This window comes from Salvelinus alpinus, chromosome 13, assembly GCF_045679555.1.
Source record: "Salvelinus alpinus chromosome 13, SLU_Salpinus.1, whole genome shotgun sequence".
Taxonomy (NCBI): domain Eukaryota; kingdom Metazoa; phylum Chordata; class Actinopteri; order Salmoniformes; family Salmonidae; genus Salvelinus; species Salvelinus alpinus.
In genome coordinates, this window is record NC_092098.1 from 38452456 (window position 1) to 38466736 (window position 14281).

Below are 14281 nucleotides of genomic sequence, written 5' to 3' on the forward strand. Positions count from 1 at the left end.
AGCACGCGGCGTTTAAAGTTAGTAGCCCGGGGGGTGGTCTGCTCAGACGGAGGGGGTCTGCTCAGACGTGGTCGTGTCGACAGAGAATCCAAGCCGGATGGCGAAAGAGAGGTTGTGAATTGTAGAATTGTGTTTGCTAACTGGTGCTAGCTTCGTGGCAGTGGCGCTAGCTGCGCTAGCTGCAAGCTAGCTGTGAGGATCAGAAGTAGTGGCTCAGGGATTACGGCAGGAATCCGGCGTTGTTGTCGAGAGACAGTCCGATGCTGGTAAATTGGTGAGTAATATCCAGGCTAATAACAGGGCTGGTGTCTGTGCAGAAGGTAAAAGCTACTAGCAGCAGCAAAAAAATGGCTAAATTAGCTTGTAGCTGATTTAGACCAGTTGTGATGCATTGGCAGGGCTCTGTGTCGGCAAAAAAAAAAAAAGGTCCAGTCCAATTGGCAAAAGAGGTATTGTAGCCCAAGAATTCGCTGGTAGACCTCTTCGGCTAGCCGGCAGATGGGCCTAGCTCGAGGCTAGCTCAAGGCTAACTGGTGCCTGCTTCGGGACAGAGGTGTTAGCCAGTAGTAGCCACTCGGTTGCAGCTAGCTAGCTGTGATGATACGGTGTAATTGTCCAGAGCTTGCGTCAGGAATCCGGTGATGTGGTAGAGAAAAAGCAGTCCTATATGCTCTGGGTTGATATCGCGCTTGCAGACTGGCATGTATTGGCCCGGTATTGAAGCTGGCTGTGTCCGAGTTGAGGGCTAACTGACTACTAGCTAGTAGCTAGTTATCTGGCTAGCTTCTGATTGGGGTTACGGTTCTAAAGTATAAAAAAATAGCAGGTCCGTACCACATTGGGTGAGGCGGAATGTAGGAATGTATATTCAGTTCCTAGATGGAAAGTGAAATTAAAATATATACGAAATGTATACGAAAAATACGAAGACTATTTATACGGGACAAGACAAGACAAAGACACGTCCGACTGCTACGCCATCTTGGATTCAGTATGAATTATGTGAATTATGTGAATTATGCCCAGCTTGTGCATTAAGGCAAGAAACAGAGCACACCTTTTTTTGTGACTTTTTATCAAATCATAGTCGTATACCTCATGTATCATAGCCCATAGGCCTATATGTTTTGATAAGGTTTGTATCACAACTAAAGTGGCCCAATAACATCTTAAAATTAAGACATTAATCTGCTTTATAACCGGTGTAGAGCCTAACTGACATACATAGACTGCGTGTGAGTTTCACGTTTAGGGAAGATAATTTTCACCATTAAAATGGACCTTTATAATACAGTTGAAGTCGGACGTTTACATACACCTTAGCCAACTACATTTAAACTCAGTTTTTCACAATTCCTGACATTTAATCCAAGTAAAAATTCCCTGTTTTAGGTCAGTTAGGATCCCCACTTTATTTGAAGAATGTGAAATGTCAGAATAATTGTAGAGAGAATGATTTATTTAAGCTTTTATTTCTTTCATCACATTCCCAGTGGGTAAGAAGTTTACATACACTCAAATTGCCTTTAAATTCTTTAACTTGGGTCAAAAGCTTCGGGTAGCCTTCCACAAGCTTCCCACAATAAGTTGGGTTAATTTTGGCCCATTCCTCCTGACAGAGCTGGTGTAACTGAGTCAGGTTTGTAGGCCTCCTTGCTCGCACACGCTTTTTCAGTTCTTCCCACAAATTTTCTATGGGATTGAGGTCAGGGCTTTGTGATGGCCACTTCAATACCTTTACTTTGTTGTCCTTAAGCCATTTTGCCAAAACTTTGGAAGTATGCTTGGGGTCATTTTCCATTTGGAAGACCCATTTGCAACCAAGCTTTAACTTCCTGATGTTTTGAGATATTGCTTCAACATATCCACATAATTTTCCTCCCTCATGATGCCATCTATTTTGTGAAGTGCACCAGTCCCTCCTGCAGCAAAGCACCCCCACAACATGATGCTGCCACCCCCGTGCTTCACGGTTGGGATGGTGTTCTTTAGCTTGCAAGCATCCCCTTTTTCCTCCAAACATAACGATGGTCATTATGGCCAAACAGTTTTATTTTTGTTTCATCAGACCAGAGGACATTTCTCCAAAAAGTACGATCTTTGTCCCCATGTGCAGTTGCAAACCGTAGTCGGTCTTTTTTATGGCGGATTTGGAGCAGTGGCTTCTTCCTTGCTGAGCAGCCTTTCAGGTTATGTCGATATAGGACTCATTTTACTGTGGATAAGGATACTTTTGTACCTGTTTCCTCCAGCATCTTCACAAGGTCCTTTTCTGTTGTTCTGGGATTGATTTGCACTTTTCTCACCAAAGTACGTTCATCTCAAGGAGACAGAACGTGTCTCCTTCCTGAGTGGTATGACTGCTGCGTGGTCCCATGGTGTTTATACTTGCGTACTATTGTTTGTACAGATGAACGTGGTACCTTCAGGTGTTTGGAAATTGCTCCCAAGGATGAACCAGACTTGTGGAGGTCTACAATTTTTTTTCTGAGGTGTTGGCTGATTTATTTTGATTTTCTCATGATGTCAAGCAAAGAGGCACTGAGTTTGAAGGTAGGCCTTGAAATACATCCACAGGTACACCTCCAATTGACTCAAATTATGTCAATTAGCCTAACAGAAGCTTCGAAAGCCATGACATAATTTTCTGGAATTTTCTAAGCTGTTTAAAGGCAGTCAACTTAGTGTATGTAAACTTTTGACCCACTGGAATTGTGATACAGTGAATTATAATTTAAATAATCTGTCTGTAAACAATTGTTGGAAAAATTACTTGTGTCATGCACCAAGTAGATGACCTAACCGACTTGCCAAAACTATAGTTTGTTAACAAGAAATTTGTGGAGTGGTTGAAAAACGAGTTTTAATGACTCCAACCTAAGTGTATGTAAACTTCCGACTTCCACTGTAAATCAGTACATGCATAATCGCATTTGCCATCACTTTTGAGAACAGTGTTTTCCCGCTAATTGATTGAATATTGGAACATCCACATATAGGACAAGTTGACCAATATAATAGGTCAACTTTTGTATGATGGGGTATAGTAGATTGTCATACTGTAGGCTCGTGCTTTTGCTGTTAGTTAGGCTTACTCATCTTTTTGGCTGATGAAAAGTAGGCTAAATGTGGACAGTTCTAACATCAATATGCGCCTGGGAATTCGATAACAGGGATGCAAGTAGTTGCGTCCTGGATGTTCTACCTTCATTCACTTGTAGCCTACTTCTTAGCTGAAATGCCTGTGAGAAGGACCCCATCACGTGATGGGCATTGGCTACATCTGAGAGAGCTATGTGAGTGAGAGGTGCTTCGGAGAAAGGCAGCCGGGAGAAGGGAATTATAATTTGCCTATTATATTTAGCCCAAGGGCACAACAGGCACTTTGGCCGCAAAAGGCATGTTTTTTTTAGGGGGCATTACGGCTACACAAGGATACCGCCGGGAAATAGATGTAGCCGGGCTACTAACCTCCTGTCCTAGCAACCCATTATTACGCACACCTGGCAATAATCATGAGGCACATCTGAACTTCATCACTCCCTGATTACTTCCCCTTTATCTAGCACTCCATTGTATTAGGTAGTATTGTTTCCTGTTTTCATGTTTAGACGGTACTTCTGTTTTTGTATTCACTCCATGTTCGTTCCTGTGCAACCAGAGGGAAAAAATTCTAGATCACCTGTACTCCACACACAGAGATGCGTACAAAGCTCTCCCTCACCCTCCATTTGGTAAATCCAACCATAACTCTATCCAACTGATTCCTGCTTACAAGCAAAAATTAAAGCAGGAAGCACCAGTGACTCGATCAATAAAAAAGTGGTCAGATGAAGCAGATGCTAAACTACAGGACTGTTTTGCTATCACAGACTGGAACATGTTCCGGGATTCTTCCGATGGCATTGAGGAGTACACCACATCAGTCACTGGCTTTATCAATAAGTGCATCAAGGACGTCGTCCCCACAGTAACTGTACGTACATACCCCAACTAGAAGCCATGGATTACAGGCAACATTCACACTGAGCTAAAGGGTAGAGCTGCCGCTTTCACGGAGCGGGACTCTAATCCGGAAGCTTATAAGAAATCCCGCTATGCCCTCCGACGAACCATCACAGGAAAAGCATCAATACAGAACTAAGATCGAATCATACAACATCGGCTCCGACGCTCATCTTATGTGGCAGGGCTTAAAAACTATTACAGACTACAAAGGGAAGCACAGCCGCGAGCTGCCCAGTGACACGAGCCTACCAGATGAGCTAAATCACTTCTATGCTCGCTTCGAGGCAAGCAACACTGAGGCATGCATGAGAGCATCAGCTGTTCCGGACGACTGTGTGATCACGCTCTCCGTAGCCGACATGAGTAAGACCTTTAAACAGGTCAACATGCACAAGGCTGCAGGGCCAGACGGATTACCAGGACGTGTACTCCGGGCATGTGCTGACCAACTGGCAGGTGTCTTCACTGACATTTTCAACATGTCCCTGATTGAGTCTGTAATACCAACATGTTTCAAGCAGACAACCATAGTCCCTGTGCCCAAGAACACAAAGGCAATCTGCCTCAATGACTATAGACCCGAGTCATGAAGTGCTTTGAAAGGTTGGCAATGGCTCACATCAACACCATTATCCCAGAAACCCTAGACCCACTCCAATTTGCATACCGCCCAAACAGATCCACAGATGATACAATCTCTATTGCACTCCACACTGCCCTTTCCCACCTGGACAAAAGGAACACTTATGTGAGAATGCTATTCATTGACTACAGCTCAGCGTTCAACACCATAGTACCCTCAAAGCTCATCAATAAGCTAAGGATCCTGAGACTAAACACCTCCCTCTGCAACTGGATCCTGGACTTCCTGACGGGCCACCTCCAGGTGATGAGGGTAGGTAGCAACACATCTGCCACACTGATCCTCAACACTGGAGCTCCCCAGGGGTGCGTGCTCAGTCCCCTCCTGTACTCCCTGTTCACCCACGACTGCATGGCCAGGCACGACTCCAACACCATCATTAAGTTTGCAGACGACACAACAGTGGAAGGCCTGATCACCGACAACGACGAGCCAGCCTATAGGGAGGAGGTCAGAGACCTTGCCGGGTGGTGCCAGAATAACAACCTATCCCTCAACGTAATCAAGAAAAGGAAAAGGAAGACCGAGCACGTCCACATTCTCATTGACGGGGCTGTAGTGGAGCAGGTTGAGAGCTTCAAGTTCCTTGGTGTCCACATCAACAACAAACTAGAATGGTCCAGGCATGACAAAACCTATTCCCCCTCAGGAAACTAAAAAGATTTGGCATGGGTCCTGAGATCCTCAAAACATTCTACAGCTGCAACATCGAGAGCATCCTGACTGGTTGCATCACTGCCTGGTACGGCAATTGCTCGGCCTCTGACCGCAAGGCACTACAGAGGGTAGTGCGTACGGCCCAATACATCACTGGGGCTAAGCTGCCTGCCATCCAGGACCTCTACACCAGGCGGTGTCAGAGGAAGGCCCTACAAATTGTCAAAGACCCCAGCCACCCCAGTCATAGACTGTTCTCTCTACTACCGCATGGCAAGCGGTACCGGAGTGCCAAGTCTAGGACAAAAAGGCCTCAACACCCACCAACACCCCGCCACCCACCACCCGCCAACCCCTCTTTTACGCTACTGCTACTCTCTGTTCATCATATATGCATAGTCACTTTAACCATATCTACATGTACATACTACCTCAATCAGCCTGACTAGCCGGTGTCTGTATGTAGCCTTGCTACTTTTTATAGCCTCGCTATTGTATATAGCCTGTCTTTTACTGTTTTACCCAAAACAATATACACAGTAACAGTCAAAGTTTGGACACACCTGATCATTCAAGGGTTTTTCTTTGTTTTTACCGTTTTCTGCATTGTAGAATAATAGTGAAGACGTCACAACTATGAAATAACACATATGGAATCATGTAGTAACCAAAAAAGTGTTAAACAAATCAAAATATATTTTATATTTGAGATTCTTCAAAGCAGCCACCTGTTGCCTTGGTGACAGCTTTGAAAACTCTTGGCAACACTTTTTGTTGGTTACTACATGCTTTATTTTATAGAGTTGATGTCTCCACTGATATTCTACACTGTGGAGAATAGTAAAAATAGGGAGGAACCCTTCAATGAGTAGGTGTGTCAAACTTTTGACTGGTACAGTATGTAGAAAATTATATATATATTTTTTTTAATCGGCCAAAAGCCAGCGCAAGCATACCCTCCTGCATCTTACCCTACCCACATAGAAAAATACATTATCTTATTCCATCCACCTTAACCAATACCTCTACTAACTGCCTGACAAAATGATGGGCGGCAGAGGAAAAGGAGGAGGGATGGACAGAAAGAAGAGTGTGATGGGGTGAGGGGGCAGGCTGATCTGATGGTAGCTAGCTGTGTAGAATCAGGTGGATCTGATTCCCTGATGATAGATCTGATTCCCAGGTGGTAGATTTCATGGTAGCTAGCTGTGTAGAATCAGGTAGATCTGATTCCCTGATGGTAACTAGCTGTGTAGAATCAGGTAGATCTGATTCCCTGGTGGTAACTAGCTGTGTAGAATCAGGTAGATCTGATTCCCTGGTGGTAACTAGCTGTGTAGAATCAGGTAGATCTGATTCCCTGATGGTAACTAGCTGTGTAGAATCAGGTGGATCTGATTCCCTGATGGTAGCTAGCTGTGTAGAATCAAGTGGATCTGATTCCCTGATGGTAGATCTGATGGTAGCTAGCTGTGTAGAATCAGGTAGATCTGATTCCCTGATGGTAACTAGCTGTGTAGAATCAGGTGGATCTGATTCCCTGATGGTAGCTAGCTGTGTAGAATCAGGTGGATCTGATTCCCTGGTGGTAACTAGCTGTGTAGAATCAGGTAGATCTGATTCCCTGATGGTAACTAGCTGTGTAGAATCAGGTAGATCTGATTCCCTGGTGGTAACTAGCTGTGTAGAATCAGGTAGATCTGATTCCCTGATGGTAACTAGCTGTGTAGAATCAGGTATATCTGATTCCCTGGTGGTAGCTCGCTGTGTAGAATCAGATGAATCTGATTCCTTGTAAGTCGCTCTGGATAAGAGCGTCTGCTAAATGACTTAAATGTAAATGTAAATGTGGTAGATTTGATGGTAACTAGCTGTGTAGAATCAGGTGGATCTGATTCCCTGATGGTAGCTAGCTGTGTAGAATCAGGTAGATCTGATTCCCTGATGGTAACTAGCTGTGTAGAATCAGGTGGATCTGATTCCCTGATGGTAACTAGCTGTGTAGAATCAGGTGGATCTGATTCCCTGGTGGTAGATCTGGTGGTAACTAGCTGTGTAGAATCAGGTGGATCTGATTCCCTGATGGTAACTAGCTGTGTAGAATCAGGTGGATCTGATTCCCTGATGGTAGCTAGCTGTGTAGAGTCAGGTGGATCTGATTCCCTGATGGTAACTAGCTGTGTAGAATCAGGTGGATCTGATTCCCTGGTGGTAGATCTGGTGGTAACAAGCTGTGTAGAATCAGGTGGATCTGGTACAGTATGTAGAAAATTATATATATATTTTTTTTAATCGGCCAAAAGCCAGCGCAAGCATACCCTCCTGCATCTTACCCTACCCACATAGAAAAATACATTATCTTATTCCATCCACCTTAACCAATACCTCTACTAACTGCCTGACAAAATGATGGGCGGCAGAGGAAAAGGAGGAGGGATGGACAGAAAGAAGAGTGTGATGGGGTGAGGGGGCAGGCTGATCTGATGGTAGCTAGCTGTGTAGAATCAGGTGGATCTGATTCCCTGATGATAGATCTGATTCCCAGGTGGTAGATTTCATGGTAGCTAGCTGTGTAGAATCAGGTAGATCTGATTCCCTGATGGTAACTAGCTGTGTAGAATCAGGTAGATCTGATTCCCTGGTGGTAACTAGCTGTGTAGAATCAGGTAGATCTGATTCCCTGATGGTAACTAGCTGTGTAGAATCAGGTGGATCTGATTCCCTGATGGTAGCTAGCTGTGTAGAATCAAGTGGATCTGATTCCCTGATGGTAGATCTGATGGTAGCTAGCTGTGTAGAATCAGGTAGATCTGATTCCCTGATGGTAACTAGATGTGTAGAATCAGGTGGATCTGATTCCCTGATGGTAGCTAGCTGTGTAGAATCAGGTGGATCTGATTCCCTGGTGGTAACTAGCTGTGTAGAATCAGGTAGATCTGATTCCCTGATGGTAACTAGCTGTGTAGAATCAGGTAGATCTGATTCCCTGGTGGTAACTAGCTGTGTAGAATCAGGTAGATCTGATTCCCTGATGGTAACTAGCTGTGTAGAATCAGGTAGATCTGATTCCCTGGTGGTAGCTCGCTGTGTAGAATCAGATGAATCTGATTCCTTGTAAGTCGCTCTGGATAAGAGCGTCTGCTAAATGACTTAAATGTAAATGTAAATGTACTGTTGTTTTATTTCTTTACTTACCTATTGTTCACCTAATACCTTTTTTGCACTATTGGTTAGAGCATGTAAGTAAGCATTTCACTGTAAGGTCTACACCTGTGGTATTCAGTGACAAATAAACTTTGATTTGATTTGATTTTGGTTTGTTAAACTCACTGACTGCACCTGCTTCCTGACTCCTTGCATCTCCGTTACAGAATGAGAGACTGATGAAGTGTGTGCAGCTTGCGACTTTTTTCAGATCATCATTAGAGTCCCATCATGCAGGCTTAGTGTCACATGAGTTGACGCTGGAGAGATTAAGCAATTTAATAAATAACGGACATGGAACGAGACAGGAACAGCGTCAGCAAACTAATACAAAAACAATACAATGCAGCCGCGGGGAACAAAGCTGGGGAACTGACAAATATAGGGGAGGAAATAAACAGGTGATAAGTGAGTCCAGGTGAGTCCAATAACGCTGATGCACCTGACGAGGGAAGGCAGGTGTGCGTGATAGATGGCAGGAGTGCATGATGCATGGCAACCTGGCGCTCTCAAGCGCCAGGGGGAGGGAAGAGCGGGAGCAGACGTGACACTTAGTGTCACGCCCTGGCCTTAGTTATCTTTGTTTTGTTTATTATTTTAGTTAGGTCAGGGTGTGACATGGGGGATGTATGTGTTTTGCATTGTCTAGGGGTTTTGTATGTTTATGGGGCAGTGTCTAGTCTAGGTGTATGTATGTCTATGGTTGCCTAGATTGGTTCTCAATTAGAGACAGCTGTCTATCGTTGTCTCTGATTGGGAACCATATTTAGGCAGCCATATTCATTGGGTAGTTTGTGGGTTATTGTCTATGTCTATGTCAGTTGCCTGTGTCTGCACTGTTTAGCGTCACATTCGTCAGTTTGTTGTTTTGTTTAGTTTGTCAAGTGTTCTTCGTTTCGTGTCATTAAACGTAGTATGTATTCACTTCACGCTGCGCCTTGGTCCTCCTCTCTTCCACCATACGACGATCGTGACACTTAGAATGTATTAAAAATCAAAACATTTATCCCAACATTTGTATCACAATTAAATTGCATTAATAACTCTAAATTAAGCAAATAGGACCAGTTTCTTTGTTAACCGATTAACACACAATAGCCGCAGGTGCGCACCTCCTTTAAAATCATTTTGAGAAAATATACTTCATACTATAAAATTATTGTAAAATAATGCCATGGAATTCTAAGCAATTATTTTCTGCTAAATGAACTAGTGAAGCCCACAGCCATATGGCATAGCCATATCAGGTCCTAACATAAGCATTACATGGGCTTGCTCCTACCTATCTTACCGATTTGGTCTTGCCGTACATACCTACACGTATGCTACGGTCACAAGACGCAGGCCTCCTTACTGTCCCTAGAATTTCTAAGCAAACAGCTGGAGGAAGGGCTTTCTCCTATAGAGCTCCATTTGTATGGAATGGTCTTCCTACCCATGTGAGAGACGCAGACTCGGTCTCAACCTTTACGTCTTTATTGAAGACTCAACTCTTCAGTAGGTCCTATGATTGAGTGTAGTCTGGCCCAGGAGTGTGAAGGTGAACGGAAAGGTACTGGAACAACGAACCACCCTTGCTGTCTCTGCCTGGCCGGTTCCCCTCTCTCCACTGGGATTCTCTGCCTCTAACCCTATTACAGGGGCTGAGTCACTGGCTTACTGGTGCTCTTCCATGCCGTCCCTAGGAGGGGTGCGTCACTTGAGTGGATTGAGTCACTGATGGTGTGGGGGCTGTGCTTTGGCAAAGTGGGTGGGGTTATATCCTGCCTGTTTGGCCCTATCCGGGGGTATCGTCGGATGGGGCCACAGTGTTACAGCGACCCCTCCTGTCTCAGCCTCCAGTATTTATGCTGCAGTAGTTTATGTGTCGGGGGGCTAGGGTCAGTCTGTTATATCTGTAGTATTTCTCCTGTCTAATCCGGTGTCCTGTGTGAATTTAAGTATGCTCTCGCTAATTCTCTCTCTCTTTCTCTCGTTTTCTCTCTTTCTTTCTTTCTCTCTCTCGGAGGACCTGAGCCCTTGGACCATGCCTCAGGACTACCTGGCCTGATGACTCCTTGCTGTCCCCAGCCCACCTGGTTGTGCTGCTGCTCCAGTTTCAACTGTTCTGCCTATGGAACCCTGACCTTTTCACCAGACATGCTACCTGTCCCAGACCTGCTGTTTTCAACTCTCTAGAGACAGCAGGAGTGGTAGAGATACTCTGAATGATCGGCTATGACAAGCCAACTGATATTTACTCCTGAGGTGCTGACCTGTTGCACCCTCAACAACCACTGTGATAATTATTATTTGACCCTGCTGGTCATCTATGAACATTTGAACATCTTGGCCATGTTCTGTTATAATCTCCACCCGGCACAGCCAGAAGAGGACTGGCCACCCCTCATAGCCTGATTCCTCTCCAGGTTTCTTCCTAGGTTCTGGCCTTTCTAGGGAGTTTTTCCTAGCCACCGTTTCCTTCTACACCTACATTGCTTGCTGTTTGGGATTTTAGGCTGGGTTTCTTAACAGCACTTTGTGACATCAGCTGATGTAAGAAGAGCTTTATAAATAAATTTGATTTGATAAGGACAACTCATAGTATGCTATTCTGTTGTTCTGAAATAGACTACACTTCCTTCATATTGTCACATCCGTTTAAAGGAGTGGACCAAGGCGCAGCGTTTTGAGAGTACATACTTGTTTATTTAACGACGTCGCCAACAAAACAATTGTAACGACTCTCGTCGTTGGTTGAAGGAGAGGAGGACCAAAACGCAGCGTGGTATGTATCCATTTTTATTAGAATACTTTTCTAGACGAACAAAACAATAAACAAAACGAAACCAACGACGCTACAGTCCTGAACAAGTGAACAATGAAAAAACAATGAACGCACGAACAGGAACAATCACCCACAAACAAACAGTGAACACAGCCTACCTAAATATGGTTCCCAATCAGAGACAACGTAAAACACCTGCCTCTGATTGAGAACCATATCAGGCCAATCAGACACACCTAAACCAATGAGACACAAAACATAGAATATACCCACCCAGCTCACGTCCTGACCAACTAAACAAAGACTAAACAAAGGAAATAAGGTCAGGAACGTGACAACAATAAACAACCAACCGACACGTGCAGCCAACGTAGTGCTCACAGGCAACTAAACATGGACAACTACCCACAAAACCAACATGGAAAATGGCAACCTAAATAGGCTCCCCAATCAGAGACAACGATAAACAGCTGTCTCTGATTGGGAACCCATTCAGGCCACCATAAACCTACATACCCCTAGACAATACAAAATCCCCATAGATAACCAAAAAACCCTAGACAAGACAAAAACCCCTAGACAATACAAAAACTAAACAAACCACCCTTGTCACACCCTGACCTAACCAAATAATAAAGAGAGCAAATATAACTAAAGTCAGGGCGTGACAGTACCCCCCCCCCCAAAGGTGCGGACTCCCGGCCGCAAACCTAAACGGGAGGGTCTGGGTGAGCATTTCTCCGCGGTGGTGGCTCTGGTGCGGGACGTGGACCCCGCCGCGGGCCCCGGACAGGAGGGCGACTCTGGCAGCTCTGGACAGGAGGGCGACTCTGGCAGCTCCGGACAGGAGGGCGACTCTGGCAGCTCCGGACAGGAGGGCGACTCTGGCAGCTCCGGACAGGAGGGCGACTCTGGCAGCTCCGGACAGGAGGGCGACTCTGGCAGCTCCGGACAGGAGGGCGACTCTGGCAGCTCTGTGCCATGGATCATCACTGGAGGCTTCTTGCCATGGATCATCACTGGAGGCTTCGTGCCATGGATCATCACTGGAGGCTTCGTGCCATGGATCATCACTGGAGGCTTCGTGCCATGGATCATCACTGGAGGCTTCGTGCCATGGATCATCACTGGAGGCTTCGTGCCATGGATCATCACTGGAGGCTTCGTGCCATGGATCATCACTGGAGGCTTTGTGCCAACTTCAGCCCGGCACGTTCGAGGTGCTGACACAGGACGCACTGGGCTGTGCAGGCGCATGGGAGACACCTTGCGCAGAGCCAGTGCAGGATACCCTGGACTGTGGAGGCGTACCGGAGGTCTGGAGCGTGGAGCTAGCACAACTCCTCCTGGCTGGATACCCCCTGTAGCCCGGCAAGTGCGGGGAACAGGCCGCACTGGGCTGTGTTGGCGAACCGGGGACACTGTGCGTAGGGCTAGCGCAGGATAACCCGAGCCGAGGAGACGCACTGGAGGCCAGATGCGCTAAGCCGGCACCATCCCTCCTGGCTCGATGCCCACTCTAGCCCGGCCGATGCGAGGAGCTGCGATTTAGCGCACCGGGCTATGAGTGCGCACTGGGGACACCGTGCGCGTCACGCATAACACGGTGCCTGCCCGGTCACTCTCTCCCCACGGCAAACACGAGGAGTTGGCTCAGGTCTATGACCTGACTCCGCCAATCTCCCCGTGTGCCACCCCCCAAAAAATCTGGGGCTGCCTCTCGTGCACGCGTCCTCGAGCCAACTCCTCGTAGCGTCGCCGCTTCGCCTTAGCTGCCTCCAGCTCCTCTTTAGGACGGCGATACTCTCCCATCTGTGCCCAGGGTCCCTTGGCGTCCAGGATTTCCTCCCATGTCCAACTCTCCAACAAATGCTGCTCCCTCCTACCACGCTGCTTGGTCCGTTGGTGGTGGGTGGTTCTGTCACGTCCGTTTAAAGGAGTGGACCAAGGCGCAGCGTTTTGAGCGTACATACTTGTTTATTTAACAATGTCGCCAACAAAACAATAAACAACCAACCGACACGTGAAGCCAACGTAGTGCTCACAGGCAACTAAACATGGACAACTACCCACAAAACCAACATGGAAAATGGCAACCTAAATAGGCTCCCCAATCAGAGACAACGATAAACAGCTGTCTCTGATTGGGAACCCATTCAGGCCACCATAAACCTACATACCCCTAGACAATACAAAATCCCCATAGATAACCAAAAAACCCTAGACAAGACAAAAACCCCTAGAAAAACCCTAACCCAAAAACTAAACAAACCACCCTTGTCACACCCTGACCTAACCAAATAATAAAGAAAGCAAATATAACTAAAGTCAGGGCGTGACACATATCCTGTTTGTTTAGACCTGTCTAAAAGAAATAATGGATGTATTGTAATGGTGTAGGCTATATTAAATTCATTTAATAGACTTTTTAAAATGTAGATGTTCCAAAGGTCTGCATCACTGGCTTGTAGGCTATGCGTGGAAGCCAGGAGATGCTAAATGTGTTTGTGCTAATTAACGGTCAATTACAGTGAGACCAGCAGTTATTTTCTTGACAATCACAGGCTGACAAAATGTCATGACCGCCACAGCCCTAACCCTATTCCCTTTATAGTGCACTACTTTTTACCAAGGCCCAAATAGCACTATAGGGGAAAGGATGCCATTTAAGACCTTACTCAGCAGGACCTTTAGAGAAGGGCCCTCCTCTCTATGCCCCTAATACTGAGAACAGAGGAACAACAAGTGTCTTCAGACTGAGGCAAAGTATAAGCGTTCAGTGGCCAGGGTAAAACCTGAATAGCCTAGGTCTTGCCATGGCATTGTCAGCTCATTTTGGACTTTTCCATTACAGGAGTGTATTTGAATAAGCTTAAGTGACGTTCTAAAGGGACATTCATGTATTCATTGCTGCACTTGGAATTTCACTCATGCTTAGAAGCTTACTATGCACGTTTTAAAAGTAGTCTAACAACAAATCCAGAATTGTGCAGAAAATAAAC